Here is a 12,311-nt window from a genome sequence, read left to right on the forward strand (position 1 = left end):
CCGTGGCCGCTACCCCGGCTCGCGTTTCTCGATCGTGCGTGTGTCTGGTGCCTGCTTTGAATGCGTTCAGCCCAGGGTGTGTTCGGCGCCGTGGAACTCTCTGCCTGGTTGCAAGTGTCAGGGCACCAGATTGGTTTTCTCGGTCTGTCCACGGGGTCTCCTCTTAAGGGCTATTGTCCGTTAATACGGAATCCAGTGCACGGTTAGTGGATTAGTGAGCTCGGTAATCCGGTCTGCTAAATGAACAGAAAAGTAGACGCTTTGAGGTTGAGCATATTTCGATTAAATCTTGGCTTTAGGCCCTAGATCAAGGGTATAGATTAGATTAAAATGAAAATTAGTGTTTCACGTATGCATATTGCATCAGAATCTTGCAGTGATTGTTTTTAGTTTCCTGGGTTGCAATGATAGACTTTTTTTTTCTTTTTCTTTCTTTCTTTCTTTCTTTCTTTCTTTCTTTCTTTCTTTTTTTTTTTTTTTTTTTTGATGTGAGTTGTGAACTGATTTGCATAACTTTGGAAGCAGAATCCTTTTCGGCATATATGGTGTTCATTTGAGGGCCAAAGTGGGCTTGTATATTTAAACTAAGTCAATCACAACTTTGAAACGGCATTTCGAAGTTTTGTAGCTTCCCATCAGTCGTGGCATACGTAATCTGCCTCCTTAAGGCGTTCTTGCTGGATCTTTGTTAAATTTGCCTTTTTTTTTTTTTTTTTTTTTGCCTCCGCTGGTGGGGTCGTGTAGGATGGGGCACGAAATTTGCAGTTCGGTAGCATTTTATATCCAGCGGTCTTGTCGCACGAAACAGAATGGAGAGGGAGTGCTTTTTGATCCCGGATGATGATGTGCAGCGTCTGGGCTGTTGCAGGGGTTCAACTTCAGCTCTTGCTTGGAATTGAGGGGTTCCTGTGAGGCCAGAATTTCAGGGTCGGGTCCTCTGACACGTCTGGGTGTCCGTGAATGTGACTCTGACTTGTGTAACCTGTCAAGTGTAACTTACCAGCTAATCACCAGAAATGCTGGCTAGGGTGGCTCACTCCGGCTTCAGACTGTGTAGGTCTGTTAGCGGTTTCTCACACGCTGTATTAAATTTACTGACTCAGGTTGTTGAGTATTCAAGACAGAAACCCGAGAATTTTAACAGAGTATCGTTTTGGTTGTCTAGGCCTTTGTACCTCAAAAGATAGTGGTTATCGAAAGGCATTAATCTTGGCAGTTTCAGGTGTAATAAGCTGGTTTTGATCAAGGGTGGGGATGGAACCCTCCTTTTTTTTTCTTTTTTTTTTTTTTTTTTTTCAGAATGGAAAGGATCGCAGACATTGCGAGTTCCTGGTAGGTGAGAGGCACGAAAAACAATTCAGTTACTGGCCCGAGGTGACTGAAGCATCTGATGAAGGCCTCCCTTAAGACCAGAATTTTGGTGATGTGAGTTATAAGTGTGGGCATTACTTAGTGAAGGTTATGTAATTGCATGAGCTCTAACAGAGCATTCTTGATTAAAAAAAAAAAAAAAATCATTTCTGGGCAAATACCAGTAAACCTTTTGCTTAAAGGTAGAGTGGTGCTGGAGTGTCTGTACGTCCTGCTAAAAATCGTGGGGAAGATGTGTCTTTTGAAGACGAGAACGTGCTTTCTATCTGAAGAGGTTTTATTCCTTTGGATTATGTAGCTGTGCACATAAGCGTGCACAGCTAATTTTGCCCGAGTGTTTGTTTTGAGATGAAGAGCAAAGTTACTGAAGAAGGAGCTTTGTAGCACACAAAACGTAAGTTTTCTGTTAAGTTAAAAAATAATATTTTAAGGGAATATTTAGAAGTTTTGGAGCCTGCATTAATTGCAAAACTAGGAAGGCTGAACTTGACCCGCTCGCCTAGAAGATAATTAGTTATGGAAACCCTTCTCTGATTTGTAATTTATTTCAAAAGCAGTCTACTGTTGGCAGGAATTGACAGTCATCTGGATGTATAGGAACAAATTAATTAAATGCTTATTTAACTTTTTAGGAAAAGTCCTCATGTAAGAAAATGTCTAGAATGCTGTTTGGTAGATTGCTTTTATGATTTAGAGTACGTTTATACTATTTTTACTTTACCCATTTGCTTTCAGATTGTCAGGGTTTGAAGATTAAAATTACTCTGCCAGGTTCTTACATGTGAGTAGTGAGATGATTGGCCAGTTCTTTGACTTCAGATGTTTGCCTCTGTACGTGACACTTACGTGACTTAGAACTTTCTCTAAAACTGTGCTTTTCGTTTTGGGATGCATAGAAAGCAGTATCAAATATTGCATCAAATGACTAATAACACTTAATTTCTAGAGTTGTGGTTTTATTGAGCCAAATATTGATACGGAAAAAAAAATCACTTAGGAAAAAGATCAGTGAAGGGCTCGCTTTTTTGATAGTCGCACTTCCAAAAATTTTGATGCACCAAAGCACTTTACTTTGCTTGGTTTCACTTTAGTGTTCTGTGTTTATTTGGGGGGGGGGGAACTAAAATGGCCATTGAAGACTCTCTCTGGCAGGTTGTGGTGTCTGTTTCAGCAGCTAGCCTGTGAGAAGGTAAATTCCTTTATGAAAGTAGCGATTGGAGTATTTCTATCTGTAAGATGATTTCTCAGAGGAGCAACGAGAACCATTGTTCAGTTTTAAAATATTATTTGCAAAATTGAGTTATTCCAAAAATAATTTGTTGGTATCTTACAGTTAGTCTGGAAAGTAGTGCTGAACATGAGACTGTAAAAAATTTAGTGTCTTTCGATTTCATGGAAACTTTAGGCTTTGGTTGTATGTATTTTTCTTGTTCGATGAGTTTGGGTCTTTTCAAATATTAACCATAGGGAATATTTTTTTTTAACTTGCAGAGGGTACAGTGACTATTGAAGTTAACTGTATTCTAGGATTAATGCTTACTGAAATGACCGTATTGTATTGTCAGGTTTTGTGTGTGTGTGTGTGTGTGTGTGTGTTTAGGTTTTTTTTTTTTTTTGAAAGATTCTATTCACGATTTTTACTTCACACTGTTTTATATCTGCTAAGTTGTATTTTCTGAACAACATGACCACCTAATTGGGGCCACCTAAGTGCTGTATGACAATGTACAGACTTCATTTTCATGAAAAGTATTCAGGAATAAAGGGGATCTGAAAGAAGAGTAACTTGAAGTTTCTATGATTTAACATAAGGAAAAAGGAATTTTATCGCTGTCCATTGTAAAAGTTTGCACGGTAGTACAGTCCTCAGTGCAGATTTACATTGCTTATAATATACTAAATGAATATTAGATGAATAAACATCATGGTGAACAAAAATGTGGTGAGTTGTATATAACCTCCTTACTTTCAAATATATTTTAGGAAGTGTAGAAAAGATGCATTGGTATTCCTTACCTTTTAGAATTTTATTTTAACAACGTCAGAAACGTATCTGTCAATATTTTCGCTTTTGTGTGGAACGGTGTATCTGCTTTTTCCTAATAACCACATAAAATCCACAAACCTCTTAATGTTACAGACTTCTGTACTTTTTAGAAGTGAAGTCTTCAATTCTTATTTTCACGTGTTCTCATTTTGAGATTTGCCCCTGTTGCTATGTGTTCATTTGGTGATAGCTCAGTATTTTAATGATTTTTAAGTCACTGAAGTAATTCCTTCAGTGACTTTTAATGGAGGAGTATTTATTATGGGAAAATCAGTGCACAAAGTTTCACCATTAATTCACTCTCAGTGAACCTTTTATTTTAAAAATTTGACCTCAGCCTTTTAGTAGGACAGATGTGTAGGAAATGTTTTTATATTAATATTGTACGTGAAATGGAGTTTTTAAAGAGAAATTTAGAAGTGTGTGTGCATGTGATAGTTTGTCACTTGGTGGTGATACAAGGATGTAGCTTCCAGAGGATATGTTATTAATGGTGGTATAAAAGATTTATTTGATATCGTATTTTTTTTTTCCTGTAGAAACCATTAGTTCTGAAGATTTATTTCTATTCCATAGAACCCTTACTCTTTACTTGCCTTTTCTTTCCTTTCTCCTTTCTTGTTAGATAAACTTTAAGTCAAGTCAGTTTTGGAGAATTCTTTTGTGACCTGAATTCTTTCAGAAAAGGTGTTAGGATTGTTGTAAGGGTGGTGACTTGAGACATTTGTGTCATCTTCTGAGAGGGGTCAGTAATGATTTCAGTAAATATTCAGTTCTGTTTTACAGTTGCTTTCGGTCTGGTGGCTTTGAAATTAATGTCGTTGCTGTCAGAACTGTCAGTAATGTTGAGGCTCAACTGCATGACCTTAAGTTGGTAAGATTCTCTGAGCAAATTGATATCCTTAATTGTCTCCTAAAGGCCACGTACTGCCACATGCATTCTTTGCTAGGTGATTCAAAAGTGTTTTGGTCTGTCAATAATGATCGTCTAAGTATTGGATACACGCAGCTAGTAATGTAAAACGCTTGTCATTTGCGAGGAAAGGTGAAGTTAGTATAGTGGCTTTGACTCTTCACCTGTTCCCTATTTTTTTAAATGTTTTTCATTGGTTACAGAAAAGGTATTAACAGTGGGGTTCTTTTAAAGTCATTTGCACTGGAGTAAAGTCTATCGGAAACCTATTAATATAAGAAGAACACACATTGTTCAGAGGTGAAGTAATTTTAGGTGGGAAGTTGTAGCTCAGTATAGCTCAGGAGTATTCTCTTCATTTGCAGCAGTTTACATTAGGAGGCAGGTGGACCTCTTCAGGGTGTTAGGCATTTACGTGGTAGCCTGGACGGTCCTGAGAGGTGGATACAGTGGAAGACTACTTACACCTGCATTTTAGGTGGTTCTACACTTTAATTGTCGTCAGTAGTCGTCGTGTCGACTACGGAAGTGTTTGAATATTGGGTTAGTGTGTGTAAATAAGTATAAAGTCAGCAGACTATCCTAATATTTCTAAGTAGGGAACTCTCCAAAGAGATTACCTTGGTGGATATTGTTTTACAGTTTTCAAATAAGATTAAATTTATTTCAAATTGCGTTAAAATATTATTAGTTTTATGTACACATTGTGTGTACGTTGTTTCATTTTAGATGATGGGGTAGCAGTGTGGGCTCTGCAGCCAGACTTTCGGCCTGTGTTGGGATCCTGGTTCTCCCACTGAGCAGCTGGGTGACTTTGAGTAGGTTACTTCATCTTTCTCCATCTGTTTTCATCTGTAAAATTTATCTTAAAGAATAAATGAGATGATGTAAGTGACTCACTTAGCATACTGCCTGCCACATTGTAAATACATGGTAACTGCTGCTGGTAAAACTTACAATTTCAGATTACCCACATGTGAGAAATTTGTATTTTCATTTATTATGGGAGGAGCAGTGACTGTAACTGAGTTTCCTCAGTTTGGGATATGTTAGAATTTTAATTGGTTGAGACTGTGAGTAGAGTTTGAACTCAGGGTGTCCCTTTAGGCGCTCTGAGTGTAAGCAGTCTGTGACTGCTTTGTGTCATCACACACAGAAGGCAAAGGTCCGCTCCCTCCCACAGTCTACCACAGAAAATCAATTATGCTAATCACAGAGGATTTGCTGTAAGATAGGTAAGAGGACAGCTTCCTGGTGTTACTGCATCATGAAGTAGATGTTTTCAAGTAAAAAATTGTTGTAGTAAGTTTTCTTTAGTGTTAAAGATAGGTCAATTTAAATATCCTGTATTTTATTTACAAAGAGTAATCTTCTCAAAGAAAACTTTGAATGTATGATACAAAAAGTTATATAAACTTTATCAATAAAGGTATGTATCTTAGCATTTCTTTTTTAAGTTCATAGTTTGGGGAGAGGCATGGGACTTTGAGTGCCAGGTTTCAGCTACTACAGTACAATTTATAGTTAATCTCATGGTGCATTCATATAACGTAAGAATTTTAATTTGGTGCTGAAATTTTGTGTTATAGTGCATCCCGTGTTCACATTTGATCAAGAGTCTCAATATAACTTTAGTCCCTGGAAATGGGAAGAAAACTAAAGAATTTTTTTCTTCATTCATTCTTACCAGGTGTGGTGAAGGATGGTCTAAGCTTGAGATCTGCCTAGTAAAGGCCATCGTGTGTGTATAGGGATGCTTCTTTTTTCCCTTTGTCCCTGCTGGTCCCTCAGCTGTCTCCCAGTACTCTCAGTACTGGAGCACTTGATTTCCAGTGAATTTCTGGGCTTGTTGGTTTGTTTTGCATTGCAGAATGAATGGTGCCCTGTCTCATTATATGTGTGACTTCTACGTATTTTGTTGTGTGTTGTACTAACTGGCTGTAGTTTTGGTCTGGTCCAGGTCTAGGTTGGAGAGTTGAACGTTTGACATCTTCTAGGACAGTAGAGTTGCCTAAAATCCTCTTTCTCTCATGCCACATGCCATCTGTGTTTTGCTTTATATCACTACCCAAAACTTACAGTTGATTTAATACTGTTAGGTCCCTTCAGAATAGTTGTGAATTTTATTTTCTTTGATTTTTGTAGATTTGCAGGCCAAAATATCAGAATTTCTTCATTACTAGTAACCGCAAGGATTGCATTCTGCCAATTTTATATGTTTAATACTTTTGACCTTTTAGAAGGAGTATCTAATTATTTAAGGTGTTATGAAATGCATTGTGATATGAATCACATCTTTTTAAAAAAAATTTTTTTAACATTTATTTATTTTTGAGAGACAGAGACAGAGCGCGAGTTGGGGGAGGGGTGGGACACAGAATCCGAAGCAGGCTCCAGGCTCTAAGCTGTCAGCACAGAGCCCAACCCAGGGCTCGAACTCACAGACCATGAGATCATGACCTGAGCTGCAGTGGGACGTTTACCCAACTGAGCCACCCAGGCGCCCCTTGAACATGTATTCTTTAAGTCAGATGGATTCTTGAAGTGATTTATAAATACAGAATACATGCTCAAATTGCAAACAACTCTTTGCTTTAAAATCAATGCAATTTTTCTGTTTAAAATTCCTTTGCTCTCATGAATTAGTGAGACTTCTTTTTGAGTATTTTAGTCATTTTGAACTGATTGGAGGTTAAATAAGTAGAACTGAAAACTTTTTTCTACTTTTAAAATGAAGTTTGGGTGATGTTACTAAGCTTGATTTTTAGGTGTTTATTTTTTAAATGTGTATTTATGTATTACTCTGAGTCTGTTAGAGATCAAATGGAATGCTTGGGCTTTTCCTGTTTTATTTCTTAATGTGAAAACTGTGTTTTGCCAGGCTGTATCTAGCCATGATGTAAAATTTATTTACCATTCTTACGTAATCATTTATGAGATATGAAATGAGAAAGATGAGAACTTGAGTCAGAAGGGTGTTTTTCTTTTTAATGTAGTAAGTAGAATTAGCTGGCGTGTATCCTACCAAAGTCTTAGATTTGTTTAGCGTTTTTTATTAACAAAGCCTTTTCTTAATCTTTAGCTCATTTGGTTTTGCAAAGAAGAAAAGAGCCTGAACAAAGTATTACTGTCCTTATTTTTTTGTAGTATAGGAATCATGGCTCCAGTAAGAATCAGTAACTTGTTAAGAGGTAGTTGAGATTGAGTCCAAGGAAGGATGCAGCATGTTCAGGCACTTGGTGCAGTATTTTTCCCATTATGTTATGTCAGTGGTTCTCAAACTTTAGAGGGCATCCGAATAACCAGGAGGGCTTGGTAAACTATAGATTACTTGCCCTACACCAAGAATTTCTGAATATTAGGTCTAGGTTGGGGTGTGAGAATTTGCATTTGTAGCAGGTTCCCAGGTGGTGCCAATCCTGGTGGTCCGAGGGTCATACTTTGTGAGCCACCATACCATACTATCTTCAGTCAAACAAATCCTTAACGTGTATTTGTTCTGTAAACCCTAAGTAGCTCAACATGGCAAATGTTATTCTGATTATGTAGATGAGGCAATAAGTTTAGAAAAGCAGCATGGTGGAATGCAAAGAGCATGGACTTAGGAGTCAGCTAGACCTAAAGTCCAGCTTAAATCCTTGCTCAGCCACTTGTCAGTTGTGTGATAAAAGATACACGGCTTAACATTAGTGAACCCTATTTTCCACATCTCTAACATCGTGGTAAAAATCCTTGTAGGGTGGTTTTTAGGTATGTTGGAACTATAGGTTAGGTGTTTTTCAGAATATTGGTTGCCAATTGGGAGTGACCCCTTCCCACCTTGTCTGGGCGTTTGGCAATGCATGGAGACATTTTGGTGGTCATAGCTGCGAGATCGCTGTGGGGAGGGATGCTCTTGGCATCTGGTAGGCATCTTGTAGCAGCCCAGAGATGCTGCTGTGCATCCTACAGGTTACAGGACAGTCCCTCCCACAACAAAGAATTATCTGGCCCAAATGGCCAATAATGTGAGGTTGAAAAACTCTACTTTAAACGTACCAAGTGTCTGGTACATGATAAGTATAATATTTGATGGAAGTCAGTACCTTTGCCATTAGGCTGCGGTATGGCTTGTCAATTTGCTAATGACTGATGGAGCTAGGCTTTTACAAAACATCTAGGTCTTTGGACTGCTGTTAGCCCGGTACTCTTTATAAAGAGAACTTTGCCCACAAAAGATATCACTGGTGACTAAAAAGGTTTATTTGAAAAAGGCTCATGTGTTATTTGGCTGATTGTGAAAGTTTTGCTTTGAACTCCTTTTAGAAAGACTGAAGATGTTTTCAATAAATGTCTAAATGTACCTTAAAGGGAGGTATTCAGAAGGACGTTACATAGAACCACTCTAACAGGATGGATATGCTTTATTAAAAAACAAAAAACAGAAAAACCCAACTTTTTTTCATCTTTATATTGGCAATAGTTTTTAATTTTAAAGTAATCTTTAGCTTGTTTCCTTTAATTATATACTTGCGGAGCAACTGAGAGATACTTTGCCCCCAGTGTATTTGGTTTTTGTTGTTTAATGCATTCTTTAGTCTTAGACTTTATTCTAAAGCTGTTTTTATTATAGTCAGATATGGTGGAGTTAAATGTGTGGGTACAAAATGGCAAATTTCTGACAAGTTATTAAAAACTTCTCATATCTTTCCAGATAATGATAGTAGGGCTGACTCTGAGGTTCCCTGATGGATGTGTTGCATTCTTTTCCAGACCCTAACTTTGCTGTGTCAGCCTGTTGAATTAAAGTGCTTTATTTATCTAATTAAAAAAACTTGCATTAATGTGAAGTTTTTAGAAGAAATTAGGACAGAGCTTTAGATTAGTTCAGAGATGAGATGTCAGGGGAGTATCTTGGTGGATTCTGAATTTTGTTTTGTTTTTAGGGCAGACAAATGTAATTACAAAAGTGTTCTAGGAATAGATTGTTTGCTATGAGGATTTTTTGTTTTTTTTTTCTTTTTCTGTTTGCTTGATTTTACAATTTACTTTGCCTCTCATTTTACACAAGCGAAGTAAAATGTCAGGCCTATCTTAAACCTTCTTATGAAATTTAAGTTTTGACTGAGTGTTGTGATTCTTTTTGAAATTACAGGAGGTATCCAGAGATACTGATAAATATTTTAAAACCGGGACTGCTAATTATATGATAGCTTCAGATTTGTTAAGGAAAACAGATGGCATTTATTGCTATAATTTAATTGAGTAAGGCTCATGGTATTTATTTCATTACATGAATAATAAACTTCATTTGCTTACCATACCTAAGAAAATTTCTTTTAAAAAATTTGTTTTATAAATATACAACTAAAGAGAATTTTTTAAAGTGCTCATTGTCTTTCTTTGAAACTTCACGTTTCCATTTAGCTTCTAGTTTATGTGCATTTATTTAAAAATGTAATTCATCAGAAAAAGTGTCATTCATCATAGTGAACTTAAAAGGTGTGTGTGCATTTTTAAACAATTTCCAGAGTCCCTCATAATTGGCTTAACTATTTTAAATGTTGAGGCTATTAGATATATTTATTTCCCTATAGTTATACATTAAACTTGTTTTCAATATTTGGCTAATATTTTTTCCTGCTATATTTTTCTGATTTTTTTTTAGAGCAGATTTAAGATGACCTAATATTAGGAAAGATTTTCATGATTTTGATTCATAAAATCATAATCTGTTATGCACACAAAAAAGCTGAAGTGTTGGACTATTGAAGTTTTTTTCCCCTTGGTTATTTATAGGAAAGCTATCGCATATTTAAAGTTTTAAGCATATTTTACTCATTTAAGTAAGAAAATATCTAAACACTTTGGATCTGTCAAATTTCCTTTTGTAGGAAAATTGTATTGAAATTAAAGTGGATACAGAAGTAATTTGAATAAGCTATCACATTTTATAATAAAAGTAGTTATAACTCTGTTGCATTCCTATCTTTAATCAGAAAGGGTATGGCTTGTCATGATGTTACTGTTCCCTGGAGCATACTTTGAGTGATACAGTTTCTATTTGCATAGTTGCCTCGGTAATTGGTGATATTTATTGATGAAGGTTTGCTGTGCATTTGCACTTATAATCAAAAGTTGCATTTGTTAGTGTCAGATTTTCAAGTGTCAGGTATTAAAATAGGGAGATAATTTTGACATTAGCTGAATGATAAATCTCAGTGAATGTATTAATTCGTGTACTTAGAACAAAAATATTGAGGAAGAAACAGACTTCTCTTTTTTAAACAAAATTACTTGTTAGAGTAACATTTTTCTAAATGAGGTAAAATTGTTTCAGTTATTAAACTAAAAAAAAATTTGATCTAGGTGTGGTATATGCCTTCTTGGTGCTAATGTAAACAAAGTAATAGTAAAAATACTTTGTGAATGTATGCACGTGTCTTTTGAAAACTGAAGAAGCACTCTGACGTCTGAAGAGTTCATGGACTAGTTGTAGGAACCTTATGTAAAATAAATAGCAGCACACTGAAAGTACGATGCAGTTTTGCATATCTAGTTTCTGTCCACTGTGATCAAAATTATATGTATTACTGCAAAATACACCAAGGTGCTGGTTATTAAGGCTATTTGGATTTTTTTTTTAATACTGAAAAGGTCACACAGATTGTGATTATTGTGTTGTGTCCAAGAACTAAGGCTTACCATCTGTTACTCAAACGTAGGGAAAAGTTAAGATAATCTACTGATATAAGTGGTCTTGACATTTCTGGTTTTGGAATCATCTATTAATTACAGTCTTTAAAGACTAATATCAAATTTTAAGCTTTTGCAAAAACAAAACCTAGTGGTTATGCCAGTGTTTATATTTTTCTACCAAAATGCAGAGATACTGGTTGAGAACTAAAGCTTATGTAATGGAAGTCTGGCTTTTAGTCATTTAGTTTTACAAGGTTATTTGGATATTTAAGTGGAAACATCATGTTTTAACTGAGGTATTAAGTTATACAAGATTTCGGTATTTTTAAACTCTTAGTTTTCCTAGCAGTTGATACCTAGGAATTCATTATTACAGAACTTAATCAGGAAACTGATTTAATATGTATTCCTTAAATATTTGCTTTAAAATATTTTTCAGGTTCTCTGCTTTCTTGTACAACTCACTTCTTATCTTTCTGCTAGTAAATGAGTTTTCTGCCTTTAAAATTTTGCTGTTGCCTTGGAGCCATTACATAAGGTGTTTCTATAACTTAATTTCTTTTCACCCCTAAGAACTTGGTCTTGCCAAGGTGCAAAGAAGTCTTTAAAACTGCATGTTGGGCATAATAAGATCTGATTAGTTTTAATCTACTTTGTTTTATTTATTATATTGACTTTGTTTTTTTATTGAGAAGTTTGTCGTCATGACAAATGATTAATGTGACCCGGTATAATATATCAGTTTAGGTAGGATTTTTGGATTTATGTTCCCACATCCAACTTTGTGTTTAGGGCCTCTTTTTTTTGTGTGTAAGAAACATCTTGCCAATTTCAAATTCATGTCTGATGGAAGTAGATAGTTTTACCAGCATCAGTTTATAGAATTTGTTCAGGTCTGCACTGTAGGCCATGGAAAGAATGGTGCCTTTTTGGATAGACAGATAATGTGTGCGTAAATTTCCTCTCTGACGTTAAGTGAGGCGGCACACATTAGGTGAGATTTTTGTCCAGATACTAAGTTGTTACCTGTTTTGTTTACTGAATAGTATTTAAAGAGTGTGTGTAAGGTGTTAAGAGCTCCTTTCTCTCTCTTTTTTTTTTTTAATGTTTTTTTATTTTTGAGACAGAGGGAGACAGAGCACGAGTGGGGGAGGGGCAGAGAGAGAGAGAGACAGACAGACAGACAGACAGACAGAATCTGAAATAGGCTCCAGGCTCCGAGCTGTCAGCACAGAGCCCAATGTGGGGCTCGAACCCGCGAACTGTGGGATCATGACCTGAGCCGAAGTCGGACGCTTAACT

At 36.2% G+C, this 12,311-nt stretch overlaps 1 protein-coding gene across 1 annotated transcript in view; it reads left to right on the plus strand.

Annotated features, from left to right (window-relative positions):
* Window positions 1-12,311, plus strand: part of PTEN (phosphatase and tensin homolog) — a 92,016-nt gene that overhangs the window by 894 nt on the left and 78,811 nt on the right. The gene's annotated exons all lie outside the window — the stretch shown is intronic.

The sequence above is a fragment of the Panthera tigris genome, chromosome D2, assembly GCF_018350195.1.
Source record: "Panthera tigris isolate Pti1 chromosome D2, P.tigris_Pti1_mat1.1, whole genome shotgun sequence".
In the NCBI taxonomy this organism is placed as follows: Eukaryota; Metazoa; Chordata; class Mammalia; order Carnivora; family Felidae; genus Panthera; species Panthera tigris.